Genomic DNA, 24,590 nt, shown 5'->3' with positions numbered 1-24,590 from the left:
CAGCTTCTGGGCAGGGTGAAGTAGATTGCAACACTGTGAGACTGCAGGTTGAGTATAGAGCACCTGCAGCTTTAGGATTCCTTACACAACAAAATGATATAAAACTCTGATCCAGTATAACCATATGCTGCTCTTTCAAACACCTCCAAAAAATACCAACAGATTAACTTTATACCGGTGGTCTTTTTGCTGGATGGGGGTTTGCTTATTACACTGACATGAGCACAGATGATGTAAAAAGTTGAGGTGGTTGTAAGAGTGTTGTATGCTCTTGATGATTAGAAATGCAACGTATGTTTGTCTGACAGGTCAAATTTATGCTATTACAGTGTACGAATCTGGTGTTGAAGACTGCAGAATTGCAGCTTGAGCGCTTCTGTATTTGTCTGTGCTGCTTAAGTAATGAGTAAATGATTAATTGGCAACTTCTGCTATTTAAAAACTTAGCTGGATTCTGGAGCTGTTACTTGCTTACTTGCAGATCAGAATGCAAATGAGATATGAACATGGTAAGTTATTAACTTTTGTGTTCTGGTAAAAAATACTGACTACTGGCATTGACAGAAGTGTTGTGCATTCTCATTCTGTGGACAACCCACTCTTCTCTCAGCAAACAGATTTTCTTGTAACTTTCTTGTGTTCATAATCTAACAGCTTATAATTTACATTCTAGTTTATATGTGTATGTGCACATACACAGTGCTATATATGTGTATATATACACATATATATACGTATGTTGCTCCTGTGTTCTTTTCTCGCTTTTAGAAGAAAGTTGTTTTTTTTTTTTAATATACCTATTGCTGGTTAGAAAAACATTAATTAAGGAGAGCTAGAAAATTCTAGCAAAGGTAGTTAAGAAGAGTCAAGTAAGGAAAAGTAAATATGCCTTCAGAATGGCAGATCCTGGGTGATGTGGTTATGTCAACAAGGAACTGAATTTAAAATATGGGGTTAGAGAAGTTGATGGCAAAAAATGGATCACAAGGAGTCCTCAGATGTACTCCTAATGAATTCAAACTTAGAGGCATACAGCCGGAGTTAAGGGGAACTGAAGAACGTATGTTTTAAAGGCTCGTTCAGTTCCCTCTGTTCTCGCTTGCCTTCTCATCCCATCTAAACTTAAGGGATAATGCATTTGCCTTGGTTTGAGGAAGAGAAAGGGGTTTGCCTGTTTCACCTAAAAGTCATTGGTATTTTGCAAAAGGGTTTAGTCAAAGTGGATACTAATTGAAGTTTTTGGAGTGTGCTAAAATTTCTGTAGACTTTTAGATTCTTCAAAGACTACTGCCTTTTTGCTGTAAAGCCTTAAGAATGGCCTCAGGCAGTCTATTTGGGTGCAAAATAGATAAGGGGAAATATTTTTATTATCAGATTTAAAAAAACCCACCAAAACCCACAACAAAAAACCCACAAAAAATTTTGGATGTGCTTACAGTCTTTCCTGCTGTTTCTTCTGTTGAATGAGTTCTTAACCTGGTAGAGCAGGGAAATTTCCAACAGCCCCAGGGAAGAATTATAACTAGGTAATAGCTATAGTGTGGAAGACAGAAAAACAGGTGCTTGCAGTGCCCTGATAAGTCACTGTTTTTATATGATTTAAAAAAAAAAAAAAAAGTTATAGCTCATTGCTTCATTTATCCCTGAGGAAAGGGTATTTCTATTATTGTAGTTACAGACAAATGCTACAAAAAGATGGTTACCACAGAACACCTGTCACTTTAATAACTTCCTAACTCTTTGTACTCTGAAGAAAACAGTGTTGCTTTATAAATAATAACTTGGGTCAGGTTTAGCATTTCTTCTAACAGTGTATCTCAAAATTGCCTGAGATTTCTAAAATCTCTACAAAGTAGTGTCATCAGAGGGGTTAGGCTGAAATCTTGGGAACTGAAGATCAGTCTTAAATGTTTTGTATTGTATCATCCTGATAGCTTTTCATCTGCTGATCATAATAAAGCATGGAGTGAAAATGAAAGGATTATCTTGTTTCAGCATGGATTATTGGATGTGTTCCTTAAGTTCTCGTTCTTTGTGTTTCCTACCCAGTACGATCTCCCTACAGAGAGTGAAAGGATTTCAAAGGCTGATTTACCAACATGTAAATGAACTTGGTTTTTAGTTACAATATCTAATGTTCCTAAGACGTTTCTAAATGATACAGCTTAGTATGTCACACAATTAACTTTTATGAAGCCTTTTTCCAGGAAACAGCTAAAATGGTCCTCTCAGTTGTCATCATTCCTTGCACGTTGGACTGTTCCAAATTTCTTCTTATCTAATTGCTAATCTGTTATAACATTCTTCTTGGCAGGGAATGGAGTACATTCACTATTAATTGCCTATGCTAATGTAAATAATATCAGAAGATACAGCTGATATGGATGCCTTTTAAAAGTCAAGATCTAATAATAATTAAGTTTAAAAAAGATAATTCTACTTAGACAAATATTAGCTTTTTACTGTTATGTGAGTTCATTAGAATGACGGAAAATACGCACTATTGATATAGGGATAATTCCTTTGCCAAAATTAAAATTGACATCTTGAGCTGTTCTAATAATCTATAAGCAGCTATTTTGGTCAGTGTCAAAGAAGGTATATCGGTAAAGGAAAGACTTTTTGTCTCCTCATATGGCCTTTCTTATGGTCCTTAAGTAGATGAAAGCCTCAGTGAAACATTAGAGTAGAAAATGAACTGTTTTCAAATGATTAGGGAAAACCCAGAAAGAAAATGTTCAAAAAACTGAGGTTCTATTGTCTGTATAATGAATGAAGCAAGGAATTTAGATACATACATAGGGATGAGGGTTCCCTGAAATCACAACAAAACACGATATTGATTCCTAAACTCCAAGAGATATTGTAAAGAATAGTTAGACCAGACTTCAAGAGTATTTGGGTTATTCTTGGAAGTACAGAATAAATGCAGTGCGGTCTTCCTGTGGAAATCACATCAATGCAGATGCATCGTAGAGGGAATAGTTATCTTGGAAGTCTAGTTTTTGATCTGTCGTATTGTAGCTCTATCACAATGCAGAAACTTAGGCTGGTAGTTTGTATTAAGGTAGAATCACAGAGGTAGAAGAATCTTCTGGATTTTTTGTTCACAACAGGAAAGCCTATGTGTGTGTCTGTGTGTGGAAGAAAGGATGAAGGGAGGACGAGTTCCAGTGTCCTTTGAGGCTGAGGAAGAGAAAGAGGTGGAAGAAGGTGTATACATTAAGGCAAGCCTGTACAGGCAGAATGTGTTACACCTGCTTTTTGTTTGGTTAAGGAGCGTGTGTTACTCTATCTTTGCAAACATGCTCTGTATGTGTTTTCCACCAAAGCTGGTTGAGCCATCTAGCCTAAAGGGAGACAAAAATGTCAATACATAATGACAATATATTATTTCTATAGATAACTAATGACTAAATGACAGATTTCATAATTTTACCATAATGCTTCAGGTTATTATTTAAATATAAGACCTTGTAGACTTGCACTTATATCAAGTTGAACAGTTTTAGAAGCTGTCTTGGCAAGCAAGGTATCCTTACTGTTTAGTGTCCAGCCAGAAAAATAGGTCAACAGTAGTTAAGCACAAGTTTTAGATTTTTGAGAATGTGTCCTACGTTTTTAAGAAGTAAACGATATTCAACCTAGAGACTATTTTAAGGGAGCTATGGGAAATCTAGGGTCATAAATTTGAAACTTCTGTTGTTATAACTCAAAACTAATTTTGCTAGTGGTATTTTCTAAAGTTTTTCTGTCTTTCACAGGCGTCTGTCTATAAGATTTTCTCCCGTCTGTGTGTAAGTATTATTCTGCAATGTCTGAAATAAGAAAGCTGCCAGTTATCCCCAGATATAGACTTGAAAACTGTGTTTGAAATTGAAGTTATCTTTGTGGTTTTTTTTTTCTTCTTCTTTTTTTCCTCAAATGCCTTACAGGTCATGGCAAATTTGCCTTTTTTGCAGAGTAGCCAATATATACTATGCTAACCTTATCAAGGCTTTGAATGCCTGAGGGTTATTAGAATATGATTGAAAGTGCCTTTCTTTCCTTTTCCTCTCAGGCTGTGGTGGGTTGACCTTGGCTGGATGCCAGGTGCCCACCAAAGCCGCTCTATCTCTCCCCCTCCTCAACTGGACAGGGGAGAGAAAATATAATGAAAGGCTCATAGGTTGAGATAAGGACAGTTTAATAAAAAAAAAGCAAAGGTTGCGCACGAAAGCAAAGGAAATCAAAAGATTTTATTCTCTACTTCCCATCAGCAGGCGATGTTCGGCCACTTCCCAGGAAGCAGGGCTTCAGTATGTGTAGTGGTTGCTCCGGAAGACAAATGTAAATAACGAATGTCCCCCCCTTCCTCCTCCTCCTAGCTTTTATTCCTAAGCAGACGTCATATTGTATGGAATATCCCTTTGGTCAGTTTGGGTCAGCTGTCCTGGATCTGTCCCCTCCCAAGATCTTGCCCACCCCCAGCCTACTGGTGAGGGGGGCAATGTTGGAGAGACAGCCTTGATGCTGTGGGAGCACTGCTCAGCAGTAGCCAAAACGCTGGTGTGTTATCAACACCGTTCTAGCTACCAATACAAAGCACAGCACTGTGAGGGCTGCTGTGGGGAAAATTAACTCCATCTCGGCTAGACCCAATACACAAGCTGATGCAGGAAGCAAAGTCAAGTAGTAGGAACAGGAATACAGATGCACCCAGAAACAAACAAACAAAGAAGGGGGGGGGGGAAATTCTACTTGCTGAGATTAGTTTGTAGTCTCATGATAGCAGAGATGGAATTTAGACTTTAAAACCTTTCCCCCCCCCCGCCGCCCTTCACTTGAAAGGATTATTGGTGTAGTATTTTCTTTTTAAAGTATTTCTGTTTAAAGATTCTGTGTGTGTATAACTGTGTGAAGAAGATTGCACTGAGTTTTTCTTTTAGGTATCATACATTTATCATTACTTCCTAATGGATCATTCCTTTCAAATGAGTTGTGCTTGTTACATAGCAGTGCCAAAGCCAGCGGTGGCCAAGTCTCAAAAGTATATGTTACCTTTGTAGCTCTGATCTTTTTATGCCACAGTAAGAGTCTGAAAGGATGTAAAACTGCACCAGATGAAAGAATGGGCCTTGCACTGATTATCGTGATTTGATAATCAAGGAACTGGTTGCCTGAAGTCAAGTGGCACATGATGTGTTATAGGGCAATTTCAATTATTCATGCTATTGTAGGAGGCATATTACCATGTCTACTGCTGCTGCTTGTACAGCGTCAAATCTCTGCTCCTGACTTGAGGTTATACTTTATTTCTTGGAAGTAACTTTGAAGATGAAAGTCAAGTCATAGCATACAAAACTAAAATAGCATGTAACTAGGGGTGTATGTTCATTTTAAGAAAAATACAACAATCTTTGAGGTACTGCTGGAGGACTTTGAAATGACAGCTCATCACACCAGGATGTCTCAGAAACCCATGTACAGTAAGCCAGTGAACAGGATCACTTACTTAGATTGTGCTGTAGCTCAGTACTTAAAACAGAGCATGGTGATGTGTGGGTAGGTAACTCAACTCTTGCATCCCCAAGACCACAGTCTCTGTACGCTATGCAGGTCATCTGAGTAGTCAGTCTGTCTTTGTAATAACTCCACACTCGATCCTTACTAGCCAAGCTGCTGATCTTGGAAAAACTTAGAAGCAGGCATAAATTGACAGATACAAATTAGATGAGACCATTTAAATCTATAAGGGTAAAGCCTTGTTTGAACTTAACAGTGTATATTAGGGAACCTAGGAACCTGATCCATTTCAGGACGTGTAATGTCTGCCCACCTCTCAGCAGTCTTCTCCTCCTCTCCCCTTCACTGCTTCTATTAAAATATGGGGTGGGAATAAGGGAGCCAAAACATATTTTGACAGGTCTCCCAGTCCACGTAAGCAGGGGACAATGACTGAAAATCATAATATGCAGAAAAACTTCTGTTCCTTCAAGTTTTACCTATCTGTCTGTTCTCATATAATAACGTTACAGCAGATATATTGAGTTTGAATGCTTCTCAGAGTTAAAGAAGTTGTCACTGCCTTGTGCATTCTTCTTTCTCTGTTTCATTTAATCTGATTTCTTGCTCTTATCCTCTCGTTAACAGCCCAGTCTCTTAAACTTTCTAGTGAATACTCCTTCAGGCTCCCTTGCTTCTTTCCTTTTGTTTGCTTTTCTTCTCCTGCTGGGATGTGTTTTATTTCTGGCTTTCGTGACCGTCTCAGTGGTCTGTGCCAAGAGTTTAAAATACTGAATTTGATTAAATTCAAAATGTGCATTTCAGGTTGTTTGGAAAACAGATTGTCTTTTGTGCACTGTTTGGAGCTTCTGAATGCTACAGACCACCAAATAATAATAGTAAATATTACACAATAGATAACACGAGATTTTATGATATGTTTTCCTGGGTTAGTTTTAAAAGTAGGGATTTTAGTTGCTGTAATCTGGAAAATCTTAGAGGAAGCAGTGGTGTACAAAGGCAACTTGCTTTAATCGAGTGTGTCTTAGTTTTTCAGGTAAATCAGAATGCCAGGTAGTAACTCAAAGTTTCCTCAAAGATCTAGACAAAAGAACTAACTCAGTCTCCATAAAATTACAATAACAAAGAAAAAGAAGAATACCAAATCTTGCTACCTTAAAAGGCCAGTAAAAATACTTAGCAATTAGAAGTTCCTTTGGGAGAAGAGAAATATTGTAATTGAGTAGGAAAATAGTATTTTGTAATCAAGAGGGTCAGATAAGTCTAGATGCCTGTAAGCCTGATTAGACTATAACCTTGTAATTTAGACTAGGTGACAGTAGGCATGTACTTGCATTGATCACAAGCTAGGGATAGCAGTTCTCAAGCTTTCGTTTTTAAGAACAACTGCAGGAGTCATGTTTGCTTCTTTAAATTTGGAGAAAACTACAAAAGCGGAAAGCAGCTTGTAAGAGAACTGCTTTTCATCTTTGTTTGACATGCAAAGAGGTACTGGTATTAAATGATAAAAAATATAATTACTGTGGGGGAAAAAAATAGCTGATTTTTTTCTTAGTTTGACTGCTGTGATACCTTTTTCAGTAACTTCTTTGATTATCTTGCCTTGATTATTGCATGCTGCATCAAATGAAACTTCTGAAAACAGAGGATCGGTCCTTTACTGTGACCAAATAGGCACACTGTCAGTGCAGCTTGGGCAGAGAAACCCAGGGCCAGCTTGTAGCAAGGCCAGCAGCAGATCTGAAGCTAGATCTTTTGGTATTTTTGGGTTCATGAAGGAAATTACTTAAGGAAACTACGAATGCAGATCCATCTCAGGATCTCATCAAACCTGTGCTTGCTCTTTCAAAAGTTGCTTTTTCACCCTGAAACATTATTTACCTGCTAGAAAAAAAAAAATTAGATTTTTCTACTACAGGTTTGCTATTTATTATTTTTAAATTTTAGTGAAGATCAGTAAGACAGGGATGCCAGGAAGTAAACACCTAGAGAGAAAAGATCAGGACTTCTAGAAGTCTTCTAGTTGGAATGGAAAATATTTATTAAAAAAAAAAAAGAAACTGGAAAGAAAAGGCTAGTGATTTGCACATGAGATTAGGAATAACCACAACCACATACAGGAATATAATTTGGCTCTTGTATTTTCCAAGTACAAAATACAAACTTATTCTTAAATCTGTTAGGCAGTGGTGAAAAAAAAAACAACCCACAAACAACCCAAATTATTCAAATGATGCAAATCCAGTGAACGATAACCACTGAAAACTGCACTTTTACCTATGTGTTCTGCTTTGCTCAGAACAGCTTCTCTCTCATTTCAGCTTATGAAGGGGGTTTACTATTTTAAGAACTTTTAAGGGTTGCTTTTCCAGAGGATATTATGAGGAAAAAAGACAGGGATATCCATACATAGCACTCATGTATTTTTCTTATCTTTATTAGTACTATCATGTTCTTCTGTTTTGATCTGTTTCATCCTTATGATGTGTTGAAACTATTGTTGTTAGGAGTGTTTGATTTCAGAGCAGCTGAAATCAATACTGAGCATATAGAAGATGCAATTGTGTGAGACTTCTGGGAAAGTGAAGCTTTTCTGGTTATTAATAGAAGGGAAGCGCTTTAGCACTGCACAGTAGCTGGTAATTACCTTTTAAAGAGTTGTGATTTTCTATGTTTGAATCCGAGCTTTTTGTTGGCATAAGGCCTCTTGGCCATCACAATCATTCCTATCCTAGTACATAAATGATTAATTGACTTGAATTTGGAGGAGCATTTGGAATAATTTTCTACAAATTACATAAACATCCGGAAGGATTTTACTAGGTGGAGCTGGTTTGTGAACTTGGTTGTCTTTCTCAACTTCTATGTTATGGCCTTCTGGCCGTCATAGGCTCTTGGAAATGATCATATCCGACACATTGCTGTCTGCTGAAGGAAGGTTATAAATCAATAGAAGAGGGGAGTAATAAGAGCATGCTCTTGTAAACCCAGCTCTTTTCTTGTATGAAGTGAAAATTGTTGGAATGTAAATTAACTTTCAAAATCATTGTACAGCTAAGGCAGAGTAACAGTAGATTAGACATTCTCCAGATCCTTTTAAACTTTTTTTCTCCTTGATGATTTTGCCAAAAAAAAAAAAAAATCATTTTTACTAAGTGTCATAGTCTTTAAAAGTGATTTGGTAGATAGTGAAAAGAAGACACTTTTACCCTATTAAATCTCCAAGTAGCTGAGGAAGTCCATGTACCTGGAACTCCACACATTTGTTAAACCCATACTATTTTTTTAATTTCTTAGGATTGGTGTGATAGTTTTCATAATTTTTCTTTCAAACTGACTAGTAAATCCTTTTGTGTTAATCTTTGGAAAGAAGTTATACTTAAATCACTTATGGTCGGGGAAATTTTAGTTATCAATCCCATCTATTGCAGAATAGACAAAAATGGCAAAAATAGTGTCAAAAAGCTAATCACACAAAAGAACGAGTAATTGGTAGCTCATCAGTTCAGACAGATATGAACTGGTATGTTAACATGTGAGCTGGTACTTTAACATGGTGGCAGCTCACATGTTAGAGGCTGTAAATCAACTCCTCCCAAATTAATTAATGTGATTAACAGAGTATTCACAGAAAAGCAATGCTGTTTTCCTCTAGATAGAGAAGAGTGCTCCATGTGTTTAACAGAAGGTGTTTTTTGATCATATAAAAGAAGATGGCAGAAAATTGTTATGTCTCTTACAATTTGATAAGAAAAAAGTTTCACAGTCAGGTGTTAATGAGAGCAACAGTGTGTTAGAAATGGGTATATTTTATAGAAACAACAGTGTAATTTTATCATAAATGGATAATGGATAAAATGGTTTTGAGATCTCATCTAAAACAGCCATGTATAAAATTTAGACAAATTTCATCTATCTGTTTTGGGAAAAAGAGAGGTTGATTTGCATTTTTTAGCAACTACTTTCTCTAGTAACCCAAATTCCTTTCAAGCTCTTGCATGGTAAATGGTGAACTACTATCTATTTCTTATTTCTGCAAAAATGAGTGTGTTGGTTTTTCATTGCTTATCACATTATTCTAGTGCTGAATAGAATTTATGCTGACAAATTTGTTTCCTGGTTTTAGAGATGTCTGACACTTTTTCGCTTGATTCATCAAAATAAACATAATTCAGTTACAATTCAGCAATAAAATGGTGCTATAAAGAGTATTCTAACTGAAATAACATTGTAAGTTACCTCAGGTTTCAAGTATCTCACCCTCCTTTCCATTCTGTTTGCTAGTTTAAAAATGTTGTACTCTCTAGGTTTGGTTACTTTTTGATTACTTTTGGTTTTTTTCATTTTTTTGGGCTGCAATTCTCATGTCTCTTGCGTCACTACAGATGGAAAGTTAGGGAATTTGTTCTTAAGCTGGGTGGGTTTCTGATGAAATCTGTAATGATATTTGGAACGTGAGAGTATCTGCTTCATTAAGTTATCTGGTTCAGGACCATGGAGTATAAAAGGAGTAACAAGTATAAAAGGAATAACCAGGGAAGAGATAAACATACAGATATAGAAATCTAACAAACAGGTGATAACAGAGGAAATAACAAGGACCAAAATTTTCAGCTACTAACTGATGAGCCATTAAAGACATTATTCAGATACCAGTGTTTTATAAGACTGAATTTTGCAAGATGAATCCTGCCTTCACGCCAAAGATTGGTGTTGGAATCCTGAAAACCTCAATATATCCAAGCAACTCACAAGGAAAATCTGAAGGGTATAAATCAGGACCAGAAGAAATGGAGGGGCAAAACAGAAGCATGCAACAGAATGACACAGGTCAGTGACAGCATCAAATGGATGCACACTGATGCCTTCCAAAGGATTTTATGTTCTCCATGGTGGTAACATGGTTAAACTGGATGAACAGGGACTTGTGGTAATATGGCATATTTCAAGTAAGTAATACATCTTACAAGGGTGCTATTTTTTCACCTGTCAACCACAGCTGTAAATGGTGGGGCAAGGAAGTATTGTTTGCCTGTGCGGGTGCTGGTCTGTTGTTTACTGTGAGGGTGACTGAGCACTGGCACAGGTTGCTCAGGAGTGTGGAGTCTCCCTCCTTGGAGATATTCCAAAACCATCTGGACATGGTCCTGGACAACTGGCTGTAGGTGGCCCTGGTTGAGCAGGGGGTTTGGACCAGATGACCTTCAGTGGTCTCTTCCAACCTCAGCCATTCACTGATGATTCTGTGGTCTGACTTTTTAAATGCACTTGTGTTGAAACTATGGTTGCCACTAACTTTGGCAAACAGCATTTTCTCTAGCTTAAGAACATGCAGAGTCTGAAACATCACTGTGTGAATATTGACAGCAAATGCCATGTTTGATCCTAGCCAAATTCTGTACTGCATTCATCACTAGTTATCCAGGCACGTTTCAAGTGTCTTACTTCTTTCTTAGGGGAAAAATTAGGTTTTTATTTAAATTTGTTATGTTGTTGTTGCTTTATATTTATACTGGCTGTGGCATGTACTAGGCTTAAAAGCGAGCCCAAAGGAATGTGCCTTTTCTTTTGCCATGGAAAATAGTGAGGTTTTTGAACTGAACAACTTTGCTCTAAAGACAGTGGCTGTGGTTTCTTATTCTTTTTCTCATTCTCTTGAAGCCCTCTTTTCTTTCTTCTCACTTGTAGGAACAATTTGGTTCCTCCAGAAATGAGGTTTATGCTGACAGTTACTAGAGGGGTTACTTTTGAACCCTAACATGTTGCTTTAGGGATATAAGTCTTTCTACAAGTCTCCCTGTGGACATGTCCTATATCATTCAACTGTCACTGAAGTTTAAGGATGGGAGATCTTGACAATATTCAACAGACAACTGAATAGTCACTACGGCTGCTGGGGACATAGTTTGTTTTTCTTAATCTCAGTCCTAGACAGTCCCAGTTTGTATATATTATTGAAATAATTAATCTGTAGCTTGCTTGGATTTGTGCTAGATCTCTTTGTTTACTTTAAAAAAAAAAAAAAGGCAGCGGCTATAAGAAGAGACTTGGGAGGAAACAAATTATGAATCCAAGTGTCATGGATTAGCATTTGCTGAAATTCTAATTTACGTTATAAGAAAGGATTTGAGAAATAAAAACTACCCTCTCCATTGTCATTCACTTATTTGTATCATCCAGTTCTCCCAGTTCCTACTGTTACCAGTTGTGGAAAACAGGAATTATTTTCTGTTTGGAGGGCAGTGGTTTCCTAGCTTGCTTGCTTTTTCTAAACAGTGTCGTTTAGGAGGGTATATCCTATTTACCATAGTAACTTGAAACACATAGGTGGAGATTAATTCAGAAATACAGTCTAAGTTCTCAGGGGCTCATGCATAAGCTCTGAGTTCAGGGCTCGGATAGCTAGTAGTAGAAGCCCATTCAGAAAGAGGTTTTCAGACTTTTACAGGGAGATTTTGCCTCCTGTCTGTACCTTTTAATGTGACTTAGCATGGTGCATTTGTCTGATTGTCTGATACAACCACCTCTGCAACAAAGCACTAAACATGAGAAGTGTGACTGGACAATGAATCCAGCTGGTCTGGAATGGCGTTGGGTCTGTTGTGAGTGCACAGGGCATGTAGGTGGTGGATCAGCACAGATCCACAGATGCACTGGGGTCATAGCATATGAGTAACAGATTTTGCTCAGTAATCCAATGCATCTTGATTGTGTCAGGCTTCCAGAGATGAGTATGGAAAACCAAAGCATGTATTCAGAATGGGGTTAGTTCTGCTCCCAGATTTTGTTGGGGAAGCTGGGGGGGTTGTAGGGCTGATAAAGAAAATTTTGCACCTCATCCTTATTGAATGGAGAGATGAACAATTTTTTTTTTTCTTCACTGCTGCAAAGTTGTTTCTGGTCGAACTCCTGAAATAGCTTTAACTCTCAAAGTAAAGTGTCAATGGCTCTACTATGCTCATTATGGAAAGCACTTTAACTCTCTGTCAAACCACCTGCATTGTTCTGTGAAGGCAGACAGGTATTGATTTGCACATTCAGTAATTCCTCTGAGCTACACGGTATGTAAGGAGTGCTGTATGTTGCTATGGTGTCTCTTATTTTCTTTAATTAAAACATGATGCTGGTCGAGCGAGTCTTTTAAAATGTATTCTGTTCTCTTGTGTTTCTTCCTTGTGATAAATTGGCTATGGGATTCTTTTTCTCACAGCTGCTGGTTTCTGTAAAATCACTGCCACATACGTGGCAGTAAGCCAGGCAGTGGTTCCTTTTTTGTTACTTTTCTAGCTCTTTTGTTAATAGGTCCCAAAGCAAACGCTGTCTTTGAGGTAGGCTGAGCCGTACCTGTTTCCATTGGCTGTATTTGCAGCTATTGTAAGGATAGCAACATGACATTGAGCTTCCTTTGTAGGTATTTTTCAGTAATTTGCAATTGCTCCTTGCTAAGAGATTCCTCTTATAGGAAAGCATATGTTACCTTCCTGAGTTATAAGGACTTGCTCCAACCATTTCTTTCTGTAAACATAGATAACCCTTTTTTCAGTGAACACTTAGTGGAAAAACTAGAAATCAATACTCTCATCTGATTTAAACCTTTGTGAGTCCATATTCTAACTGATGAAGTTAGCAGGTTTCGCTTAATGGGATTCACACAGGTAACTGAGATCAGAGTATTGTACAGGGGATACTGAGCAAGTTCATCACCCTTCTTAGAAGAGACACAAACTAAAATCCAGTAATTGACTCCATAACTCAGATGATTTCCTTGGTATGCTAGATTTTTGTGTAAGTGGTGGTGAAATTTGAATTAAATTCTTACCTTAATTTAGTTGCAGTAGGTACTTGCAATATTGTCTTATTCTAACTTAAATTATGTATATGTAACACAAACACCCTGAGATCAGAACACACAGAAGTAAAACGATGAAGTAGCCTTTGCCACAACACATTTAGAAGTTCATTTCTCTCATTGTTTTCTCTTTTAGTTTATAATTGTTGTATTTACACTTTTTAAAAGGATGGTCTGTTTACTATTGACAGACCTATTGCTATTTCCTAAGCTCCAGATAAAGATTCTTTTCCAAGTTCATAGCAGGCATAGGATGAGGCTCTTGAGTCTTGGTCCTGTAAAGGCTTGCATGTATTTAAGTTCTTGAACTGCTCACATTAAAACACTTGAATGAGTAAAGTTACTTCCATGAGCATACCTACAGAGATTGTAGTGTAATCTGCAATCACATTTAGCTATGTGGAAATTTATAGAAAAGTGCAATAATAGTGCTGTAATTATAATCTGTAATTATAATCTATAATGAAAATACATGTAGCTGTACTAGTCTACCTCAGCTGCTACCCTATAACCTGAGTTTTTAATATGAGAGCAGAAGGCCTCCACCACTGGCAGTCATTAATATTTCTACAAAAGCAGTTCATATGGCAAGAGAGAAATTAATCCTACTGATTACCAAATTGATTAGAAGGTCTAATCATCCTCCAAGTGTATCAGTGAACAATAAAATGAAATAATTAGTGTCAGGGGGTGGCCTGCTTCTGAGCAGCCATAATTTACAAAATGTTGGCCTTCAAAGTTCCTCAGAAGTTTTTTTATAAGAGTTTTGTCATTGTTTACAGTAATTGCTCTTTCTGTCTCTCCTGGATGAAAATACAAGAAACAGATACCTTATAGCTGAGTTCGATGTAATTAAAATTCTTCTGTCTTAGCACATTATCTTTGTGTCTTTGCTGAATGATGGTTGTGGCTAGTCGCAGTGTTATGTACCACAGCTCTTCACAGAACAAAAAGCTTCCCGTACAATGAATGAACTGTTTTTCTAAATGCCAGCTTTTGATGAGCAACCCAGGCTGGCAATTGTTGTCTGTTCAAACTCTCACATCAGTCAGGTCCCAAGCAGTTAGTTTAATCAAAAGTAGAATATGTTGCCCAAATGAGCCAAAGCTATTTCTAGGGTAAAAGTAGCAACACTAAGCACTGAGTGTACAATAAATTACTTTATATTACTTGATGGATTATGATTATAGACTTGGTGCAGCAGCTTAACAGCAGCTGCTAGCAGTGTGGTCTCATGGATTTTTCCCACAGTTCAGCTATAATAAATGTGGCAGTGTGGGAAACCTAAGAATTAAGATTCGAGAAGTATCCCCTCAATTTCACCCACTGTTTTACATCTATTTTTGTTTTATGTTTCAAGATTTATTCCTTTACCATTAGTTATCCAATTTCTCTTTTTCTCCTCTCAGGGTCACCTGCATTGTGAGGCACCAGAAAGATTTTGATGCCCTTCACTGCTGAGATACATGCCAACTTACTGGCCTTTTTTATGTCAGATGTGAGTTCTGATAGTTGATAGTGACGGGATACAGCTCTGCACAAGTCACAGTAATGTTTTTTGGCAGGTTCTCTGAATTGTTTGTTTTTCTTAAGTTTTATTCTTGTCACTATTGCCTAAGGGACTGTGAGCAGAGTGACAAAACAGGCAGTGCAGCTCCATTAATGAGCTACCTGGGCTGTTCATACAGGAAAGCAATCAGCCTTCTCTTATTCCCCCAGGACATTAAATTAAGGTTGACAATGCATGCATAACTGCTGCTGAGGTCTGATGACTAGGCTTAGTCCACAGTCCCCTTAATTGCATCTATACCTGTAAGCTTATCAAATAGCCTGCTTGCACCTGCTGAAGGCATAGCCAGACCAATTTGGAACCACACAGGTACAAAAGCAACGTTTAGCGTAACTTATGTATTTTGCAGAACATGAATATACAACCTGACACCAAGCTGAGCGGTGCAGTTGATAGACTAAAGGGAAGGGATGCTATGCAGAGGGACCTTGACAGACTGGAGAAGTGGGCCTATGTGGAAAAAATCAGGAAGTTCAACAAGACCAAGTACAAGGTCCTACACCTGGGTTGGGGCAATTACCAGTATCAATACAGACTGAGTGATGAATGGATTGAAATCAGCCCTGCAGAGAAGGACTTGGGGATACTGGTGGATGAAAAATTGGACATGGGCTGGCAATGTGCGTTTGCAGCCCAGAAAGCCAATCGTATCCTGGGCTGCATAAAAAGAAGCATGGCCAGCAGGTTGAGGGAGGTGATTCTGCCTCTCTACTCTCTTGAGACCCTGCCTGGAGTACTGCATCCAGCTCTTGGGCCCCCAGTACAAGACAGACATGGACCTGTTAAAGTGGATCCAGAGGAGGGCCACAAAAAAGATCAGAGGGCTGGAACACCTCTCCTGTGAACAACGGCTGAGAGAGTTGGGGTTTGTTCAGCCTGGAGAAGACACACTATTGCATCCTTTCAATATATAAAGGGGGCTTGTAAGAGAGACGAAGCAAGGCTTTTACCAGGGCCTGTAATGATAGGACAAGGGGCAACAGTTCTAAACAAAAAGAGGGGAGATTTAGATTGGACATAAGGAAGAAATTCTTCATGATGAGGGTGGCGAGACACTGGAACAGGTTGCCCAGAGAAGTTGTGGATGCCCCATCAATGGAAGTGTTTAAGGTCAGGTTGGATGGAGCTTTGAGCGACCGGATCCTAGTGGAAGACATCCCTGACCATGGTAGGGAGGTTTGGACTAGATGATCTTTAAAGGTCCCTTCCAACCCAAACCATTCTATGATTCTATAACCTCTTTCTCCAGATTCAAAGAAAGTGTATTTTACCTGTTCTGTTACTCTCTTTGAGCATCTTATATAGCTAATTTTACTTAGCAACTTCTTTTCAGAGGCAGATTTAAGCATTCAGACCCATGAGACAAATTGAAGAAGTGAAGAGGAAGGCATCGGTAAGCTTAGATATGGTGTTCAGAGAAATCATGGTATTTTGTCTGCATTAAATTAGTGTTTCAAAGAACCTCATTGCATCAGGCTCTCTGCTTTCATGTAACAAGAGATCATTTGTTCTAAGGAGCACATGGAGATAATACACCCTGGCATGTGCAGTCTCAGCTGCGGTTGCTCTGCCAGAGCCTCCATGCAGCAGGGGCAGAGCTGCTGGAGGTAAGTGGGTAGAAGCCAGTCTAGGTCCACGTGGAGTCCACCTGCATTCCCTGATCCTGCACCTGAGTTAACAAGCCATGACTAGCTATGACTCGTTAGCTGTGAGTTACAAAGCTGAGTTAATGTGATTAGACTGCATCCAGAACTGAGCTTCAAATCTCATGCCATGATGCATTCTGTGAACTCTCCATTATCTTGCTTATCTCTGTGTTGCTCTCAGTTGGGCAGAGCACTACACTCTGCCAGTGACTTACTGAGGCGTCCATATGGAGTTATTAATTTACAAAAGCCACCTTGCTCTGGAGATTTCTGCACCAGTGGTGCATTTTAGTCTTTGAGAAACTTTTTAGCTCATGTGCTGTATCCCCCTACTCTTTTAAATGGGTTAATGTCTTTTAGATGGTATCATGTCCTGATGCTGATGAAATTGTAGGATCAGCTCAAGGGGTGCATTTTTCTTTAGGGATAGAAATGTTGGAAATACCATTTCTCAACAAAATCCACACTCTTGCCACACTTCCTATTCATGTGCCTGAAGATACAGATGTTCTCATCTAATCTTAGACTTCTGCCTACAAAACTTTCTTTACTGTTTTAGCTTTTCAGTTTTGTGTGTTACCAATATTGTTTAGTTATGGGATTTTTAGCCTCTTTTTCTTTTTTTTTCTTTTAAATCAGAAATGTTTAAACCAGAAAGGGATACATCTATGCACATCTAACACATACAGAATGGTATCTAAAATATCTCATATATGAAAAACAGCTTTGCTGTAAGGAACTAAATTATGCATAGTAAAAAATGGTGTCATTGAATTAACTGAAGGGCTTTCATAAGCTTTTCTGTTGGTTTTTTTCTCCCCCTTATTTCATAAGCTATTAAATTCCAATATTGCAGCTTTTTTTTTTAATGGCTAAATCTAGATATAGAAATTGTACTTTCCACCCCCGCTGTGGAATGTTTCTTTCCTTTGTAAGGAAACACAGAAAGAAAATTAACTCAATCTCTGGCTGCATGTGTCAGACTAGGTAGCTTCCCCATTAACTATTTGCTTGTTGTAGTGCAGAAATGGAAGAACTAGGGTTACAGCACCAGCAGCAACGTGTTACATTCAGTGGTCTCCAACTTTATCTCAAGTCAACTGTGTGTGTGTGTGAACCCCACGACAGAACAGTAAACCCTGTTTCTTCTGTTCTCCTCTTGTTTCTTGCCAGCCGTGATGGCTGCTGTTACCTGTAGTGGCTGAGGGTAACGGCGTCTCAGCCAGCCAGCACAAGTAGTCATCTATGTACACTGCTCCTCTCAGTCCTGATGGAAATGGATCACTTCATGTTGTCAGTGACATCTTTGGAGCTTCTCAGTAGACAAAAAGGGAAGAGAGGGAACTCACTACACTGTTTTGTGAAGGAATAGTCTCATGTGATTAGTTTAGGTGTTGGCTCCTAGACACTTTCTCTTTTCTTTTCATATAGATGGGAAACAAACGTATTTTAAGAAGTGGTGTTGGTTGTGTACTAAAGCACTAGGAAGAACAGCAACAACATATTTTAGCAAATTGTATGAAAAGGGTGATCTATTAAGGGTCTTTTGGGAAGTTGGAAGAGCTGTGGTGGTGGGGAAGTAATACAGTCTCAGTCTGTTTTTGTTTGGTTTTTTTTGTTTGGTTCCCCCGCCCCCCCCCGGCATGAAGCAGGTAGGGCCTGTCTCTGAGAAATTGGTTTACGGCAGATGTGAAGGTACAGCTCTGCTAATTTTACAGAAAGGGAAATGTGGGGGGCATCAAGAGATGTTACGGTCACTTGTGGCGTATTTAAACAAGCTTTCTGAAGAAAATCCACCTTTACCTGTGGAAGATGCTTTTTTGGGGGGACTAAGCAGTTGAGTAGGGCAGTCTTAAAGTCGTGTGAGAACCTACATCTTGGATACTGCCCAATAAATGTTATGATAGCACAGTAAGCAGGTTCTGAGTTTTTGAATATGAGTGATGGGCATTGCTAGCAGTTGCCAGATGTGACTTGTTGAGAGATGATCATCCACCAAGAGCACACTTGGCTTTGTAAAAGTGCCAATGTAACAGCAGTTGCAAATGTGATTGATTGTCTGACCTTGATGTTTTCTGTTTATCTCATTTAAAATTATGTAGCAAGGAACCTCAAAGAGTTAAATAACAGACCTGCCCTAATTACAGCTGTAGTGCCTGTTTTTACAGAGAAAACCTTAGGAGATTCACAGCTATTTGTGCCAACTTCATCCTCCTTTGACCTCCTTCAAGCATGTACTGTTGCATATTTTTGTGCCTCTGAAGTAGACAAAGATGCTCTGTGTAGCGGACAATCTGCTTACTTCCCCACTGCCCCTCTGCAGAAAGCTTTTGCTTTGCTTTATTTACATTGGTACTCCAGCACAAGGCAGTGGTGAATTAAAAAAAAAAAAAAATTGCTAAAATAAACAGTGCATGTGTGTAAATAAAAGGTAGTAAACTCATCTGATTGACTTTTGAAGCATGGGAGTGAAATGTAGACAGACTTTATATTGTCTGGATATAACCTTATACTGTTATTATGTTTGCTTATTTTTAGCCTAGCTACACTATTTATATATTGGCATAATCCTTCACTACCTCTTGTGTAAAGTGTAATATTATCTTGTGCCTAGGATTTACAATCTGACTTTGTGCTCACATAAGTATAGAGGAAGTAATAGTGTCTTGGGTATAACTTGCATGCTGAACAGTTCTGGAAGCTTTTGTTATTAATCAGCCTTTTCCTTGTCTCAGCTTTCAGTGAAGAATATTTTTAGCTTCACGTACCCACAGAATGACTCCTTGCAGCCATGGTTCTAGAAAGTACAATTCAAAGTTTATAGAACTTTTCTTGCTCACAGAATTGTACAGTGCATTAGTTTTATTTTGCACTTATATCCATACACTGATAGAAGATCTGCAAGTTCTCTGTTGAAGAATCAAGCCTGTAGATCCATCTTTGCTGATTATGATTAAAACCAGGGCTTCCCTAGTATAGGAATATTTAATGAATAATTATAATTCTTTCCCCATTATTTTCACATGTATTCAAAAGTCACTGCATCTTATTTTCTTCAGTGGAAATTAGTACAAGAGCAGTATTCAAAGTAGCTGACTTATTTTACATAGCATTTAGAACTGTTAGATCATGCTTCCTTAAGAATATTCTGTCTTCATTAAAAAAAATTACCTGTTACTTCTGTATATTTTATTTTCCTAAAATATCTTTGAATAATTACTTAATAGCGCTTCCTCAAAAATTACTAGTGCTCAGTAGAAAATTGCTTCTGTAAATCAGAGTGAACTCTGAGATTTATGAATAATATGATAATCTGTTTTGACCTCCTTTCTCACAACTTTATTTGAGAAATTAGGCATATCTGCAGCCACCCAATTTGATGTGATTACCAGAGTTTAAATGCCTTTCATCTGATTACTGATTTGTATTGTCAGGATTTTGGCCATTGGTCCACGGTTTATTTTGCTTGGGCACTTGTATGGTTTCATTAAATAAATGTAGAACAAAAATTGTGGTCAGACAGAACCCATTCACACCAGAAACAACATTCAGAAGTCTCTGTGGTCCTGTGTGGAAGATCCCCCTTCAGCTTTCCAATATCCTTATTTTGAAGGTGACCTTCACAGAGATTTAACCAGGGACTTAGTGGAACGAAAAAACCATGCTTGCAAGGAAACTAGGAAACTGACTGAAAAGTGCAGCATGGCCCATCATCTGTAAGAAATACCCTGCTCTGCTTGTCGGAATTGTGCTCTGAGCACTTCTGCAAGAGTCTGATGAGACTTGACAACTGTAATTCTGGTAGGAGACTAGAATTTCAGCCTTTATTTTCAGGCTGTAAAATATTTTGGATGTTTAAGAAAATATTTATGCAATCTAGTAGCTAATTTAAATCATTATGGTTATATGAACTGCCACAGAACTGTATTAATTTAAACCAGCTAAAAGTCAGGACCTAAAAAGATCTAACAAGATTATTGTGCACTTGATTATTCTTTTGACTTTCATATTTCAGCACAATGAAACAAAGCTAAGCACTATATATGTAAGAAATATACTGGGAAAAAGATATCACAACAGCTCTAATGTAGCAGAAAAGTCACTGAAAAAGAATAATAGTGTTACCTGATGGATTATGCTGTAGAAAAATAGTAACCAATGAATACAGAGGAAATAAGGGCAGCAATTTAATTAAACATTTTACCATAAAGGAGCTTTAGTTTTAAATGTAAGCTGTAAGCATTTAATTCTTTCAACTTTTAAATGACACAAAACAATGCAAATTAAATTCCAGACACATTTTGTGGAGTCCCTTGTGTTGCACATCATGTAATACACTTAAAATAGACTAAAAGCACCAAAGGCATAAAATGGCAGTTGCAGCCAGGAGTCTGAAGTTTAACTCTCTTTCAATATTACCAGTGGAAGAATTGTCAATAACCTTTATGCAACTGAAGCTTCAGTGCAATTTCCAATATAAAGGTTATAAGAGGCAGGAATCTTTCTGATTTTTTTTTTCTTTTTCACCAGCACAAGACGGGATTTTTCTCTAGTTTTAATTCAGTCACACTTATTTGATGTCCTGGATTTCTACTTTTTTTCTGCAGCTTCTTGTTCCGTTACATGGCCTCAACATGGACATAAATGGGACATGAGGTAGTTAAAAAGAGCATGGAAACTTAAAGGCGTGTGAATAGGGTGGGTTCCCACCTCAGTTGTCAGCCTGTGAAAGACTACTTCTCTCATATTTTTTCGGGTAGAAAATGAAGGCCAGGAAGCCAAGTGATTGCCTTAGCTAATCAAGCCCCTTTTTTGCCTACACGACACAATGGTTTAGCAATTGAATTTATTGGAAAGAATGTAGTCTACATGGTTTCTGCTTGTCCTGTTTTGTTCTAGTTTCAAGGAGAAGATCATAATAGAGTTTTATCATCTTTCTATGCTGTAACAGTCTCTTAGGCTACTCTGTGCAAAGGGAACAGAGTTATGCAGCCTGGGGAGAAGCTCAGAGACTTAGCACGGTCTCTGCTCTGGATAGTCAGAGGACCAGACTGTGGGGCCTGCTGCAGACTGTACCAACCCATAGTGTAGATAACCTCTGTGATGTGCTCCTGTGACCTACCCAAGGTTGCCTGCCCTGCCTGGATCACTTTGCCACCTTTGAAAGACTGCGTTATAGGTACGAGTTGAAGTTGAGAGGTATGGAGGAAAAGAAGATAAGCAGACTTGGCAGAAAGAGAAATTGGATTCACTTGCTTCTCCTAACTACCTTTTCTTTTTTTACTTCTCTTAGAAGACGTATAGCAGGAACTATTGGAATGGTTGGTAAAGGATCTCTTGAGAAAGCAGGCAGAACGCTGCAACATTACAATTTCTACTGAGGAGATAAAGATGCTTTATGTCGTCTTTCCCCGATAATATTTGTTGGTGCTGTTGTCATTCCTGCCTTGTCACACAGCCCCATTTCCTCTTCACTCACACATCCCATTTAATCTGGATTTGCATCTTCACCTGAGACCTGGACCAGGCCAAAACCCAATTAGAAATTGTCTCTTCTCTAGCAGTGGTTGATAATCCATGTGTAGAGAGAGGAAAAAAAAAAAAGAATGATTCTTAACACATCTTCCCATATGTAAGTAGTTAGTGTATTAGAAATACGTTTATTAACTACTGCTGGACCTGGAGCTAATGCTTTCAGAGAATTATCACCAATGTTTTCTGTCTCCTTTTTGAGAGATTAAAAAATATGTATGGTTAGAGGTATTTCTTTCCCTTGATGTGAAATTTTCTGTGTGCAATTTCTTATGTGGGTACTCAGGATTGCCAGATGCTATTGCAGCTCTTTCCAGCAATCATTTTAAAATATATTTTATTATTTGCAAAGTTTTTTAAAACATTACTCATTGTCTTTCCCAGATCATTTATGATTGCTAAAGATCAGATCCTGGGAGTAATTTGCTTAATAAAACAACTATGAGACAGTCAAAAGGCTGTAAGATATTAAAGAATAGTTGGAAGAAAATGGAATGCAAAGGGGAATGTAGCACTAGACACTGTACATATCTGTCTTGCTCATATCTGGAGTGAAACAGAGGAACTGGTAAGAGAAAGAAGCTTTCCTTTCATTGCTATTCAGTGAATGTTCTGTCTGTAAGATGAAAGAATGTGAATGAGAAAGACTTCCCTCAGCCCCAAAAAAGAGCTGAGAAAAGGCTGATCATCCATTGTGGAGGTTCCTGCTGATAATATTTCCAAAATTATTAGACTTTTTTTTCCTTCAGGAGATTTCAAGTTATCTGTCTGGTGCTTTCTCACCACGAAGTCGCTGACACCCAGTTCTACTGGCATTTGTATGGTGTATATGTTCCGTTATCAGGTAAATGTAAGAGTACATGGTGCAACAATTTTGGCCCTGCACACTAGTCCCAAGGTACATGGTATTTTGATCATTAGCAATATTAGTTTTGGGCCCCTCACTGCAAGAAAGATATTGAGGTGCTGGAGTGCATCTAAAGAAGAGCAACAAAGCTGGTGAAGGGTCTAGAGAACAAGTCCTATGAGGAGCAGCTGAGGGAGCCTGGGTTGTTTAGTCTGGATGAAAGGAGGCTGAGACCTTATCGCTCTCTACAACTACCTGAAAGGAGGTTGTAGCAAGGTGGGTGTCGGTCTCTTCTCCCAAGTAACAAGTGATAGGACAAGAGGAAATTGCCTCAAGTTGCACCAGGGGAGGTTTAGATTAGATGTTAGGAAAAATTTCTTCGCTGGAAGGGTTGTCAAGCATTGGAACAGGCTGCCCAGGGAAGTGGTTGAGTCACCATTCCTGGAGGTATTTAAAAGGTGTGTAGATGTGGCACTTAGGGACATGGTTTAGTGGTGGACTTGGTAGTGTTAGGTTTACCGTTGGACTCGATGATCTTGAGGGTCTTTTCCAACCTAAATGATTCTATGATTCTATTAATTTTTTTTTTCTCACTATCACTTGCTCTGATGTCTTTCCTTTTCTGTTGTTACTGTAACAATGGAAACAATGTGCAGAGAAAACACTGCCTCATCATCTAATGAGACTAAATTTTACAATGAGAGTGGATTGAGCGGTGGAATAGGTTTCTCAGAGAGGTAGTGGGATCTGCGTCCTTGTAGACTTTCAGACCTGAATCAAAAGGTATCTACTAACTGCGTGTAGGTACAAAGGGCCTGTAGACAAGGCCTAAGCAACCTGATTTTACTTTGAAGTCAGCCCTACTTTGAGCAGGAAGTTGAAAAACTTGACACCCAGAGCTGTTTTCAAACCTAAATTTTTTCCATGATGGTATGATGTGTAACACGTTCTGCACCTGCTTTAAAAATTTCCTTCAACATCCAGCAGGAGCTGTTTTTGCTGCAACTGTCAGAAAAGCAAAATATATAATATCTTCTGACTTGTAAACCTCATGAAGCTAATATTATGGTTTTAACAATTAATACAATGAGAATCATTATGGGCCACAGCTGCCAGTTTCTTCATGTCAGTTCTCTATGTCAAAACCTAAAAATTTTCCTGTCTTAGACTACGTGTGGATATTCACTAGAAAACTAGATAAAACATTATAAAAGAGGAAAGAGGCTAAAATGACATGCTGTATACTAACACCCCTCTTATCCCACCTCTCCTTTTGTGTGGTACACCGAAGCAGGAAGAGTGAGAGACAACCTGTACGGGAGCCTCAGTGTTTTTTCCATGGTGACTGATGGCTGCAAAACCACAACTGCCTGCTGGCTTTGTACTTCTACTGCAACACCCTACTTTGCTGATGATTTTGCAGTCCACTAATTCTGTACCCCTTTATGGTCCTTGGGGGCTGTCATTAATGAAAGATGGAGTTAGGACAATTCTTGTTTCTCTAAGTCTTGGTAAAGAATCAAACTGATTCCCAGTAACCCATGAAGAAATAAAATGAGCACTGTCTCTGTTTCAGTATCTAGCTGGTGCACAGGCCACAGGATGATGCTTCTGGAAATGGAGGATCATCTGTGAACTGCA

This window comes from Gymnogyps californianus, chromosome 4 (assembly GCF_018139145.2).
Source record: "Gymnogyps californianus isolate 813 chromosome 4, ASM1813914v2, whole genome shotgun sequence".
NCBI classification, from domain to species: Eukaryota; Metazoa; Chordata; class Aves; order Accipitriformes; family Cathartidae; genus Gymnogyps; species Gymnogyps californianus.
The sequence above is the reverse complement of the archived record's forward strand: the minus strand, read 5'-3'. Positions refer to the sequence as shown.